Genomic DNA, 14,326 nt, shown 5'->3' with positions numbered 1-14,326 from the left:
CAGCTGTGTCTCATTAAAGTAATTAGTCCTGTCTCTATATATGCCTGTCTGTCCAAGTTTTCTTAGTCGTTCTCTTGTCAATGTCCCAGTCAATGTCGTACCCTTGTTTAGCTTTCTGTTTTTCCTGTTTCTGGTCAATTCCTTCAATTCAATTCAATTCAAAACCTTTATTTATCCAGGTGAAATCCCATTGAGATCATTGATCTCTTTTTCAAGGGAGACCTGCTGCAGTAGGTTCCACATGAAGACATACAAACATAAACAACAGAACAACAAAAGGACATCATACAGCAAAAATTACAGGGATTACAATTTACATATCTATCCACATGTACAGGTACCAACAGCATCTGATTGTGTAGCATCCAACCGAGCTTTAAAAACATGTAGTGGTACCAGATTGGTAATTTTCCATTCTTTTTGCAGACTGTTCCAAGTTAGTTCCTTGTGTTCTCGCTGTCGATTCCCCGATCTCTCTGCTTTGTGTCATACTGGATTGTTTTGTTTTGTCACTTTCCTTTAGTTTTACCATGCCTACTCCTTCTGTTTTAGTTTTTCGTACTAGCTTTGATTGAAGAAAACTCGCTTGTTGCCTCCCCTCCATTCTACATTTGAGGACAGGTTTACTTACGCCTTGTGACAACAGAAACACAGTACCACTATCAAACCAAGTTAATATCTTGTATAATATGGTACATTTTGAAAACGGCTGAGGGGGAGATACGGGAAATAAAGTAAAAACAATAGTCTACAGTGACCTGAGGCATCTGAAAATAACATATACAATAATAAAATGCATATAAAATATCACTTGCTGCTTAGAGCGGAGGCAGATGCGTATGCGGCTGAAAATAGCAAAGATGTGAATAAAGTTATGAGTCGACGCACTGCAGGTTGAGGCCTGAGTGAGTCATACTACACCCCTGTGAATGAAGTGAAGAAGTGATTCACTCTCAGCTTCATGCCGCTCTGGATCTCTTGTCACAACCTCTGAACTCAGCGTTGTTCCTGCGAAGACAAAGTTTGATTGAGTCTGACAACACAACTCTGCCGGTTTCCAAGAGGTGATTAAAATGAGCCCCATGCAGCCTGAAGTGGTTGCTTTGCATCTGGCGTAAACACACCACCCGCCCATATTGCCAGGGTAATCTCAATTCATCGCCGTGGTGGGTAACAGGATATGACTGGATGCTTGTTGTTTGTCATTAAAACGGCTGAGGGGAGATATTACTTTTATGAAGCAAACAGGAATCACACTGAGACAGCCATTCAATCCTTCTCAAATACATAACACATCATGAAAAAGGATGAAAAAGCAGCAGCTTGAAGGATTTCTTATTGACTGAGGGACTGACAACGTTTTGTGTTAATAAAAGGAGAAAAATGGCTTCTCAAGGCAGGAGAAGAAAGACACAAAAGCTCTACAGTATATCTCATTAACTACATTAACACTAAAAATACATGCGGCATACACTACCTCATTAATTATCTGATTGTGTATACTGTAATTAAGACAGCTCTGCTAGCTCTTCGCTTTTACCACATCATTAAAGCGAGCCGAGGGTCTGCTTCACTACCGCCGGAGATTGCTCGGCTGATGAGGTCACCAAACATTTGAAGGTCAAATTGAAGAAAAAAATCTGAAAGCAGAACTCATCAAAACAAGTTTTTACGTAAATGCAGAATCTCGCTGCTGCACATCAAGACATGGATTTATTATGTAAGGTAGAAACATGTTCCTTTCCAATGTCATATCTGTGACGTGCCCACGGAGAAAGGAGGCAATTTATTTTCTGCTTTTTGATTATCAAGCCTGAGCTCAGTCTTTGAGCTTGATTCAGAGAGACATGAATAATTTCACTCGGTTATCAATACACAGTGTCAAAGTAAAACGCGTCCAATTAATTGCTTCTCTAGCACTGACAGGTTCTGAGAGAACATACAGTATCTTCGTCTTAGCAGTGGACTCTTTAATAAAAATCAAACAAGACATGACATGTACTTCTTTAAATGAAGTAAAGTCTATAATGTTTTCGATGTCTGAAAACGAATTTAACACTTTACAATACATTTTATGTTAATTAAAATGTATTGGCTACCGAACAAAAAGGAGAAGGACCATGAATACAATTACAGCTGATGATGAATGAAAACGTTGAATGTCTGCGTTCTTGCTTTATTTATATGTATTTTCAGAAGTATTCCCTTATGAGATGAGAAAGTTCTTCTATTTTTAAACTAAATAAACCATAAAAAAACACCCGAGTTTATGAAGATACCATTGTCATCAAGCTCAAAATGGAGCTTATGAAGTTGACATTTCAGGGATGGATAACACATTTAGAGAAAATGCAGGTTTGTCGTTCAAATGAGGAAATCTCGAAAGATGTTTTTGTACCAAATGTGTTACCTGTCTGATGATGGTTCAATGTGTCCTATTTGAGTCTCTAAATCTAAAAGAAAAACTCAAAAGTGTGTGAACTTGTGTTTTTGTGACTCAGTGTTTCTCCTGAGAAGCATCAGATTTGAGGACACTAGAAGCACAAGAAGAGGAGGAGATATAAATAGCCTTTTTCTCTAAAGGGAAGGTGTTTGAATCATTAAAACTTGTGCAAAAAACCTTTGCATAATTTGTATCTGTATGTTTGTGTCATCCTGATGGCTTGAAAAATTCATAGATAATTGGTCACAAAAAACTCACGCAAAACCCTCCAGGTTAGTTCAGTGACCCTTTAGAGACAACCGAACACCAAGGTAAAAACCCCTGGACATGATTTCAATTCCCAAACTCCAGCAGGTACAACACAATAGAAATATTTATATACATCAGTATGTAAAATGGTTATAATATCTTAATACTTCAGTCACAGGGAAAAAATTTCTGCAGAATGAGCCCTTCATTTATAAATTAAAGTGCATTTAGCTGATTTTGATAACAGTATTTAACCTTAAATTCTACATTTAACACTACTAGCTGTTATCAACTTACAGTAAATACAGTATGTGGATTTGCACTTTCATTCAACCTAACCTTATTAACTATATAATATAGGATTTGTGTGCAAATGATATATTTCTTTAGTTTCCAGCAGACTGGATAAAGGTCTTGAATAACAATGTGACAATGTCAATTATACTGAAATTGTGTGTAAAGGACTATATTATGTTATATCCTGCTTTACGTTTATGCTAATGTTGAAGAATAATGAGAAACATGGCCTTAACCTGATTAATTATGTAAGTTTCACAGGGTTAAATTCACATGAGACTTCCTCAGTAACACCAGAAAAAGATGCCAGCTCCTCGAACAGCCGTGAATTACAGCTTTGATCCGAGATCAGGGAGGTCAAACTGAACCTGAGAATAACCTCAGTCCACACAATAAAAATGAAAGCATTACCAGCACCTGATTACGTATCAAATGACCCATAATGTCCTCTACATCAGGTTCAGGTTGCCAAAATATAATTACAATATGTTCAGGGCTTCTGCTATAAGCTTCTTATGCAACACACTCAGTGGTTGATTGAATTTTATCACGTCGTTACGTAAGCGTTTCTTGAAATGCTGGGCTGCAGACGCCCTGGCAGGAAACAGGAAAGGAGTTTAAATTGTAATCGTTCTTAAAGTACTTTGGCCTGTCTGACTAACTTGGCTGACTTGGAAAACATTGGCCCCAAATTGAAGAAGATGCATAGGATTCATTTGGAAGGAGCTTCTATTGTGAACGTCACTTAGTGGATGGTGATTACATTTCAGGCAAGTGGATGTTTGCATTTTTTGAAACTCTCATACAGGAAATGTAGCTTTGGGGTAAAATGGACTTGCTGGCAAACATACACACACACACTGCTGCCAATCAACAGCTTTAAAGATGAAGTTGCCTAGCAGCAGAAGGCAGAAAACAAGCTTCCTCTTTGCTCTCCTCAGCCAACCCTCAGTGCAGCTGTGGGCATCGCTGTTTTGGATAAATGATTGTGATGAATGGAAGAAGTCTGCATAGAGCTTTTTCCTTTTTGTTCTGCACAAATCTATTCGCTTCATTGTGCCTGTAATAATCCACAGAGGATTTTCTACCGTGACTTTGGTGCTCTGCTGATATAACTTCCATCATGATGAAAACATCACTGATATATGGTTTCCAAGGCAAGGCAAGTTTATTTATATAGCACATTTCAACACAAGGCAATTCAAAGTGCTTTACAAAAATCATTAAGAAACATATTATAAAATGGCATTTAAAAACACTCATTTAAAAGCAAAGATAATAAAACATGAATAACAAAGGTACATGAATAAAAGTTACAGTGCAGTGTGAGATACACACATCTGAAATGTTTAGCTCTGACTCAATCATTGCTAACTTTTTAGCAGAAATAGTTTTCTCTGACCACACTTTCTTTCTACTTTCTTTATGAACTTATCCAATAGTTATATAAAAGTGTTTCATGCTAAACGAACCCCCCTTTGGAAAATTCTAATCTGCAACCCAATATTCCGAAAATTCAACGGATCCTGGCAATATTTGTGTAGCATATAAAATGAATTTGCTCCCAGACATTCATGTGGCAAGTTAAAGGGGACCTATCATGCAAAATGCACTTTTGTACGTCTTTTAAACATGAATATGTGTCCCCGGTGTTCCAGGGAACTCACCAAGTGTCAGAAAACACAACCCTCTCTATTTTCCTCCATACCCAAATCTCTAAAAAAGGGGCTGCAACGGATCTGATAAAAACTGATCCAGATTTGAACACTGTCCTGACGTCAGGACAGTGGCGCTACGGCTATTGGGCCAACTCCACCAATCAGGAGGAGACAGCCACGGCCATTGCCGTTCGAAAGCGCTGGAGACGCTGTAGTACATATGCCAGGCCTGTAGGTGGTGCTGTTCTCACTGAATCAGCCCTTGCTAAAACAGTGATAAAAAATGTCAAATTGAGCAAAATGAGGCATGGCTAAAATGCATGATCTGTTTGGTATTTTGAAAAAAAAAAAGTATAAATATGCCTTATATAGGTATGGTCCTACACTATATTATTCAAATATAGCATGATAGGTCCACTTTAAGTAAAAAAGGAAGCTGTCTATCTAGCTGTTACCTGTATAGTTTGAATAAAACATAGTGTCCCTTTTTATAAGATTTGTTGTATGTGATTAATTCATTTTGTACCTTTTTGCAAAAATTTAGCCAATAAATTAATGCTAACAATTATGAATAAGCACTTTATCAACCAAGTGGATTGAATTAGCATTTTGCATGCGTCATTGTAATGTACTGTGTATCAATTCACCATCCCTGTTAATAAATAGCATCTGCTCCATTTCACGGTATAGGTGTGCTTCATTTTCCTGCTCATGTTAATTCTGTTTGTTTCTTTTCTTCTCAAGGAGAAAGTAGACGCACGCAAAAGCAGCTAAAACCCATTAGCATCCTCTACGTCCCCTACTTCATAAATGTTTCCTCATGTCCTTTCTTTCCATGCATGAACAGTTTTATCCTGTCTCTCTGAAACCCTTTAATATACAACCCAGAATATATTGATGTTCTCATGTTGAGGAGGGAGCGACGCACCGCTGCGCTTTGTACCGTGCTGCAATCATCCTCATCACCATCAGCTTAATCTTTTAAATAAGTTAGTGTAAACATGTTGGTGTTTCATCACAGCTCAGCACACAAAGAGGGTTTGTTTACACACATAAGTATTCCATTCAGTAGCTCATTTCCTGCTTCAGGTTCATTTCTGCGGATGTTGCTTCAGAAATAAGGGATGGTTCTGTAGGATGTTAAGTTCAAAGAATTATGTTTTCTCTTTTGAACCCTCATAACAAACATTGTGTACAGAGGGCTGTGGCTATAGTTGAAGACACTGAGTCCAACTTTTGGGGACTATAACAACATGGAGAAGATTGCATTTTACAATTAAACATTTACACATGTTTTATATTTTATAAAGTACAAATTTCCGCACATGAAGACTCAGAATGTTTAACGTTTCACGACTCTTAGGCCCAAAACATATACTGTATAAAGGATGGGTAACATCGATATCTAAATGTGGGGAATTCAAATTAACAGAAATGATAATTCAACGGTTAAATTTAACATTTCATATTGCCTTCAGCGCCGCTTTATATTACGGCACATAATGACATAATATGTTGAAAATCATCAGAACTAAGAACTTTTCTAAGAGCAAAATATGAGTTATTAGATATTTCTCAGTTTTTCAGCTATAATAGCAACAAAACTAAAAAACAATGGCCTTTACACATATCAGCTCTTGGTAATATGATAGTATGATGCAAGGTAAAGGTAGTTTACAAGGGCATAAACCTCCTAAAATAAAATAAAAACACTGAAGTTTAGTTCCACAGGGTTGCACAATAAAAAGACAAATTCACAACTTGCTGTTACATCGAGTAATCCTAGACCAGCATTATAGTCAACATGTTTCATGGAGACAAACAGTCTTTATTGAAGTATATATTACAACCTGAAACACACACACACACACACACACACACACACACACACACACACACACACACACACACACACACACACACACACACACACACACACACACACACACACATACACACACACACACACACACACACACACACACACACACACACACGACATGTCCTCTAACATTATTTCTAGCAGTCTTGGATATACATCATAATATGTGTACAGGCACATCCTCTTGTTGAGGCAATCAGTGTGTTGCACCGAAGCTTTGTTTTCCATTCACTTTGGTTAAGCCTTTAATGCATTTTTCAATGAAAACAGATTTGAACATAATTCACCACAGATTGACACAAGAAAATCGATTCAACCGAAGACTCAGCACACAGCGCTCTCTCAACAATGTCATACTATAACTGATGAGAACTTTTTAGCAATTTAAGTGTAACATAATTGACATTTAAAGTGGCCATGGTCAATATTTTATTTATAACAAAATGTTTTCAAAAGGGGCAGGGCGTATATGAACCTACGAAAAAATCCCCCTTTTCAACACATTGTTAAGCTGCAGTGCCGTAACCTCACTGTTTTGATTCACGCTCGTAGCGTAAAGTCCAGTATACACTACCATCTCATCAGCTGGTATAGAGAGACAATTTAGAGACACTACCTGGTGAAGTATTGGAGTATTTAGCAGCCAAAGAATCCTATATTTACTTCAGGAGGTGGAGGAGACCAAAGACCGAGCTAAAAGAGAGAAACGATTGGATATATGTTTATTATTAATGAATGATAACATTGCTAGGGAATTGCAGGATGTTTAATAGGTTACTTTATTCTTTTCTAATCGCTTTTAAATGTGCTTTATAAATAAATCTTGATTTGATTTGATTCTTGGAAGTTAACCATATGAATAATATGTCATGTACATTTCATTTGAATTTCTTCAGATCTTAAAAGCTCGCCATAAGCAGAAGATTGCTTTTCAGCTCCTGCAATCCAGCTGTAGTGAAGTGAAACTTTGCTGATACAAAAGCTTATAGCCGTTATGATGATATACTGCATCGCTCAGTATTTTGGCAATGTAGGAGTAATCACTCTTGGGTAATGGTTAAATAATTTGTTGAGTTCATATTTTTAAACTCCAGCTGGGATGAAAGGATGAAAACAAGGGTGAGCTTTGTGGATCCCCCTCTCCAGCCTCAAGCTTCTTTCTGGACATCACTTCAATTTGAAACACTAGCTTGGTGTAGTAAATTGGCATTTGCTTCGCACAAACATTCATTCATCAATCTGTCCCCCTCTCACATTCCCCCTCTTCATCTGTCTCCCTCAATCTCCTCCCATTTCCTTGTCTCTTTCCATTTCACTCTTCTCCCTATAGCTTCTTGCTCAGTCCCCCGTTTCCCATTTTGCCACTTCCCCCTTCTGTCTGTTCCTCTCCTGCAGAATTCACCACCTACTCTCATGAATACATCTGCGTCATTCTTCCCGTGGATCTACGTCAGACCTACTTCAGGATCCTGGGGGGAAAGAGTTTTTTTTTTCCTATCCTTAGATCCCTGTAATAAGGGGAATAAAGAGAGAGGAAGTTAAACAGGGGACGGGTGAGAGAGTGGGCGAGTAGGAAATGAGAAAGTAAAGAAAAAAGTTGGAAGTTGAAAGAAATGGGGTGCAAATATGAGCGTTAGGAGGATGTCTCTGCTTGAACATGTTGCATGACACTGTGTGTGAGATATGCCATGGTTTACATAGTGACATTACTATGAAAAGAGGTGCTGCAGCACAGCAAGTATGAGAAAAATAAATACCTTTTTGAACATTAAAGCATTGAAACATGTCACAGTAGAGGCACAAAATATGAATAATATGAATCTGAAAATTAGAATAATGTGACCTCTGTAAAAAGCAATTGTTTGTTGTCATTAACTGGGACCCTATGGAATGAATGTCAGATTGATTTTTGGAGTTGTTATCATGCTTGAAATGTTCTTTTTTTACCATTTGCAGTTGGTTTTAGTTTTATCGTGTGTCTTGAAATCTGAAGCAACGATGGTCTTTGACACTGCGTCAAGTGACAGCTTGTACAAAGATTAAATATCCCACCCTAATCCTCCTCATGGGACTCTGTTGTGCTTTTTTTTGACAGGCTGCCAAACATTACAGAAATCCTGGAAGTCAGTGACATTAGAGGGATGCCAAATAGGCAGCGTTTGAGGCTGTGTGGAGGGAAAGATAAACCCCAACACTGAAGGCTGGTCCGCTGTTATTGCTCTGGGACTTATCTCTCGTTCATCGCCTTTCTCCCTTATCTTCAGAGGACAAAGAGCTTTCAGAAATGGAAGTGAAGGAGAGAGCAGAGAAGCTTAAGCCTCTAAATGTTGAGATGTATCGACTTGTCGTGATACACAACCCTGATGGAAAAATAACCTCTTTTTATATGTTTTTTCTTTGTGGATAATGGCAAATAACAATTATTTTAAACGGGCTCCATGAATATGGGAACTGATTTATCATATCATAGCAACTTAAAGCAGTATCTTAAATGAAATATTGTGATGGGTCCATCAGTGTCATAGCCAATTGAAGCTCTTACATCATCATCAGCGTCAGAGAAGTCTGGATGCTGAGGATGAATCATGTCTAAACTGGCAGTTATTAAAAGAAAACCAAAAATACCCCACCCTGCACCCTTGCCAGGAAGTCTAAACAGGGAAATTCAGTTAACCGTGGATGAAAAGGGACATTACATTTAATTTGTCTCTTCAGTTTAACCTCTACCCTGACATTTGTATTCTTTATCTATGTGTTTGCATACATTGATTATATTCTCTTTTATCTTGCATTTTTTATTCCTACCATGCTTATTCATCCCTCGGTCTGCACCCTTCCTGCCATGCTATTTATTAAAAAGCTGTGGCTTACAGGGGAAGTGCCATCTGTCCTTGGCAGACTTGATCCTGGCACTGATTCCAACAAGCTACTATAAATATGAAAGGGACATATGTGATGGAAACACATACGTCCGAGGGGAATAAATAGGCTGACGTGTTTGTGATGGGTAGCTTTTTTAAATGTCAATATTGACCGCACATTTCCGGGCACATGTGCAAACACGTCAATGTTTCATTTTGTGATGTCGAATGATTGAATTCAATTGATTTTTGTCAGCTTAAGTGACAAAAGAGGGTGAGCATTAAGACGGTGAACAAGCGACAAGACACTGCTCCTCTGAGAAAGTAGGGCTGTGTACCTATTAAACACTAAGCCCCTGTGCCAATACACACACACACACACACACACACACACACACACACACACACACACACACACACACACTCCCTCAGGATCATCAGATCTTCATCTGCAGCTCAGTGTTGTTCTTCTGGAGGATTGATTTCCCTGATGCCCTGAGCAGGCTCCTCCCTCAATGTGTGTGTGTGTGTGTGTGTGTGTGTGTGTGTGTGTGTGTGTGTGTGTGTGTGTGTGTGTGTGTGTGTGTGTGTGTGTGTGTGTGTGTGTGTGTGTGTGTGTGTGTGTGTGTGTGTGTGTGTGTGTGTGTGTGTGTGCGTGTGTAGGTGTCTGTTTCATGCATGTTGAGGCAAGCTGTGTGTTTCCGACGCTCTTTGCTGTCTCTGTCTGACCCATTTTTCTGCAGCTAAGTGGTGATCTGTAGTGTGTAGTGAAAATGGTTCAGGGGGTCTGTTAATGTATGTCACGCTTCTTTAGCAAACCTTTAAATAGATAACAGCACCACCGAGCAGCGAGACGTGTTAGAATACGCTCAGAGACACTGGGTTTATTTAACAAAACATGAACAGCATTACAGCAACTCTGCAAACGGCTGTAAACCACTTTTCTTGGTGTATTTGAAAAAATATATGTTGAAAAAAAAAATATTACATATGCAGAGTCAACTTTTGCTGCAGGCAATGATTCAAACACATGATGTTAGAGCATTTCCATGTCTCGAAATAAACCGCCAGCTTCGGCACAGCACTGAGAGGGGTGCACAGAATAAAGTGAACAACAAATGTAGTTGAAAGATCAGTGTGACTAATGGATGAGCCTCATGTGGCTGACAGTGACGAAATGAGACCCTGTTCTTCTCACACTCTAATGGGGACCTGGTGGCAAACTAAACAAACCTGTACATGATTTAATTTGTACAACTCATTAGGCAGCAGTGATTGAATATGCAGACTTGGAAACGGTGAGGCTCGTGTGCCCGTGACCTTGAAGACTTTCGACTCTGGGATGAAAATCAACAACCTTTCTTAAATCTCCTGCGATCATTTCTCAGTACAGCCGGCGGCGGTGGCGGCGGCCTATGCTAGCTGCAGCTGTGAACAATATTCCCATGTGGTGACCAATCAGGACTGTCATCAGAGCAGTGGAGTCAGACTTAACAATCGATTCATTTCTGCTGACAGCCTGAAGCCCGGGGCAAAAAAAGCCTCGCCGAAGTATAAGCGCTCTAACCTTCACGTTTCCATGCAGAAAATATACTTTGGTGGCCGTGGTGATTGAAGATACTGAAATAGAATCACTCCTACTCAGTCTATATTTGTTATAACTCCATCATATGCATGTTTTCTGAGAATATTAATACATTGCTGCTCTCGTCTCCAACGGTAAATCAATGAATAACTACTAAATAACACTTCCTCAGCTCTGAAATTCATGTTTGCGAGACAGAAAAAGAAAGTAGCCCACTTTATGGATGTCTCCATGTGTTTTTGTCCTTGCAACAGTTTGACTGAACCGTGTGAGAGGATTTCATCTGTTGTTGATGAGCACTGTGCTGCGACACAAAAGCTTTCTCCTCATATTCGGAAAGTAATTATGGCAGGGGTTGAGAAGGGTCCAACAGGATTTTTCCATAACAAACACAGACAGACTTGAAAGGAGTTTTTAAAAAAAAGAGTACTGCACATTCTCTCTGTAGCGGCCTATATGTCTAAACGTCTGTTTATGTATGAGGATTACGCCCCAAAAACTATTTATGCATGCAAAAAAGCACTCCACTGATATATATTAATCACATTGTGCTTTCAAGTGAGGTCGCACATCTCCCCGACTGTCAAAATGTCTCTGGATGAAAAACATTGATAACTGTGGGGGGGGGGAAATGTTGACTAGGCGAGGAGGGAAAGCGACTAAATGAAAGGAAACAAAATTAATCCGGATGCCTAGTGAACCAGCTAGCCTTCAGCTCAGGGTAAAAAACTCAAAGGACTCACAACAAAGAAGGTTGTCTTCAGTTGTTTTTTTGTTGTTGTTTTTTTTCCGGAGGTATTCATGACGGGGGAGGCAGTGAAAAAGAGCTTGCTCATGTTGCAAATTGTGAGATGAAAGAGTGTAAAAAAGGGCCTTTGAGGAAAGAGAAGGCTTTCCAGGCTAATTGTGGTAGCTTCTCAGTGATCAGCATGCAGGTTGCACAGTGTCTGTCAACTTTGTGCCAGCAGAAAGTCTCCTTTGGGCAGCTGTGAGGAAATGGACTGTGTCTAAAATGAAAACATGGGTGAGTTTGTACCCAGCATGCATTATAAAAGGGACTCTGTTTGGTAGACTGTATAGAAATGAAAGTTTAAGCTGTCCATATGTGAATATTTTAGGTAAGATCTCAAAGTGTGCTCACTGACAAAGTGACGCCTCATATTGTTTGTGCTGTGTGACTCTCAAAGTGTAAGTGTGATGTATTATTTTACATAATTTCCCCCATTCCCATTCTGGTAAACCATTAAAAATTAACGAACCCTCAGAAATGGTTGCTCTCCAGACTATAAATTCAATTTTTAATTATCATGACGCATTCAGGCGGAAAGATTTCCCGGGACCTCACGCAGCTGAACCGCACAAGATATGAAACCAGTTCCTGGAACAAGAGATAGCAAAGGTGAAGATGTGCAATTATAGCTGAAAGTCACAGAGTGGCTCGTACTGTGGGGAGGAAATATCTCTCATCCTGTGTGAGTTTTAGAAGTCTGAGTTTTATGCAAATATGTTGGCCATGTTTTGGTTTATAGCCATATCAGGCTAAATGGCACACTCCCCATCTAAAGAAAATGCTTAATTACCAAGCACTTGGATCTAATTTCTTTCAGATGCCTTGTCTTGCCTTAGCCTTGATTAAGAGAGTTAGTGCTCTATAAGCAAATGCACCATACAGCTGCTGTGTTTAGCAGACAACTGTGAGCAATCTGCTCTGGAAAAAGGATGCATATGTCTCCTGTAGCTCAATGTTGGTGCGCCACATTGCATTGACTCAACTTCACAAGACCATTTCATTTTACTGTCCCGAAGTGCACTTTTATCGCCAGTCTGGCTTTTCAATCAGCGCTATACAGACTGTACAAAGACAGACGGTAGTTTTGCTATATGTGATCATCTAGGGGGCAAGATAATTAGTCCAGGTTTTCTCCCAAATCTGTGAAAGAAGACGATCCCTACGCGGCTTTATTCTCAGCACAACAGCTGCTATTAGATGTTGATCTCAGTCCTGTATCTTCATTGAGTTTTTTTTTTGTCCCGGGAGACGTGCACTGAGCTCACTCCTGCTTATAATGATGAATAGAAATGAGAGTTGAAAGAGGTTTTGAACGATAGATCAATTGAGTGAACGGAGTATTTTCAAGGGAGTGAGTCATACTTTGCTGCTGGTCCTAATATGTATACAGTACTGTAATGGCTTGGCATTCTTGAAGCTGTTTATTATTCATGAGGTTATCTTTCTTATAAGATATGAATCATTATAGAAGGCTAGAAGACATACAATATAGCTGTTGCCTGAAGCTGTAACGTGCCACTTACAGGAACATGAACGATAGATGATAGTTATGGGCTATGGCTATTATGGGTTAAGCGGTTGACCAATCAGAGCAGACTGGGCTCTGGTTTCAGACAGAGGGTGAGAAGAGGTGCTGCAGCACAGGCAGTATGATAAAAATAAAGAGCTTTTTGAACATTAACGCAAGGAAACATGTCACAGTTGAGGCACAAAATACAAATATGAACCTGAAAATGAGCATAATTTGAATAAAAATAAGAATATTTCTTCTGGTGAATTGGGAAACAAGTTAAGAAATAATCTATTAAACATTATTGTCATTGCTGTGAAAAAGTTCAGTCAGTGGCATTGATTTAATTGGGATAAAAAGAACTAGCTGGTTTTAAGCAAACGCTCTGATTCATTTTGTGGATATATTTGCCTGGGTGAAAACTGGGCCAGAATTTTCCCATGAGCCTCCACATGTAGACAGGAATTAGATTTATTACCCAGAATGCCCCACAGGGGAGCACTGTCCCCTGCCCTGTCTCGGCAGAATCAATGAAATATGGAGGGGAGAGGAAAGAGCAAGACAGAGACGAGATGTACCAGCTATTTTGGAGCGCAGCCAGGAGAGGAAGAGAAGATCTCATAAGCAAAGGAAATGTAGAGACAAGAGGAAAGGGAAAGATAAAAGTCTTAAGGTCCTCAAGTTATTTTAGATGTATTGTTACATGAAGTACACATAAGCTCTATTCATACAGGTGTCAGTTTTAAGCTATAGCATGTTCCTACACCTAACTCACAAGTTAACTTTGGTTTAACCCAAGGTAGACATTTGTATGGTGTCCAAAGACAGTATTTTACATTAACAACACATGACGTCGCTAGTATTGATGAAACCACGACAGGCAGTCTGACTCTGCAGCTTCCCTCTAGATATCTTCTGAGCATCCTTATGTTTTCTGGCCAACAATGTCTTCATTATTCTCCTAAGAAACAACTTCAAATATCACAGGTAGCTACTCAGCAATAAGACATATTAATGTATGTGTTGATTAACTATACTGACTTTGACTAGC

Source organism: Trematomus bernacchii, unplaced genomic scaffold, assembly GCF_902827165.1.
Source record: "Trematomus bernacchii unplaced genomic scaffold, fTreBer1.1, whole genome shotgun sequence".
In the NCBI taxonomy this organism is placed as follows: domain Eukaryota; kingdom Metazoa; phylum Chordata; class Actinopteri; order Perciformes; family Nototheniidae; genus Trematomus; species Trematomus bernacchii.
The sequence above is the reverse complement of the archived record's forward strand: the minus strand, read 5'-3'. Positions refer to the sequence as shown.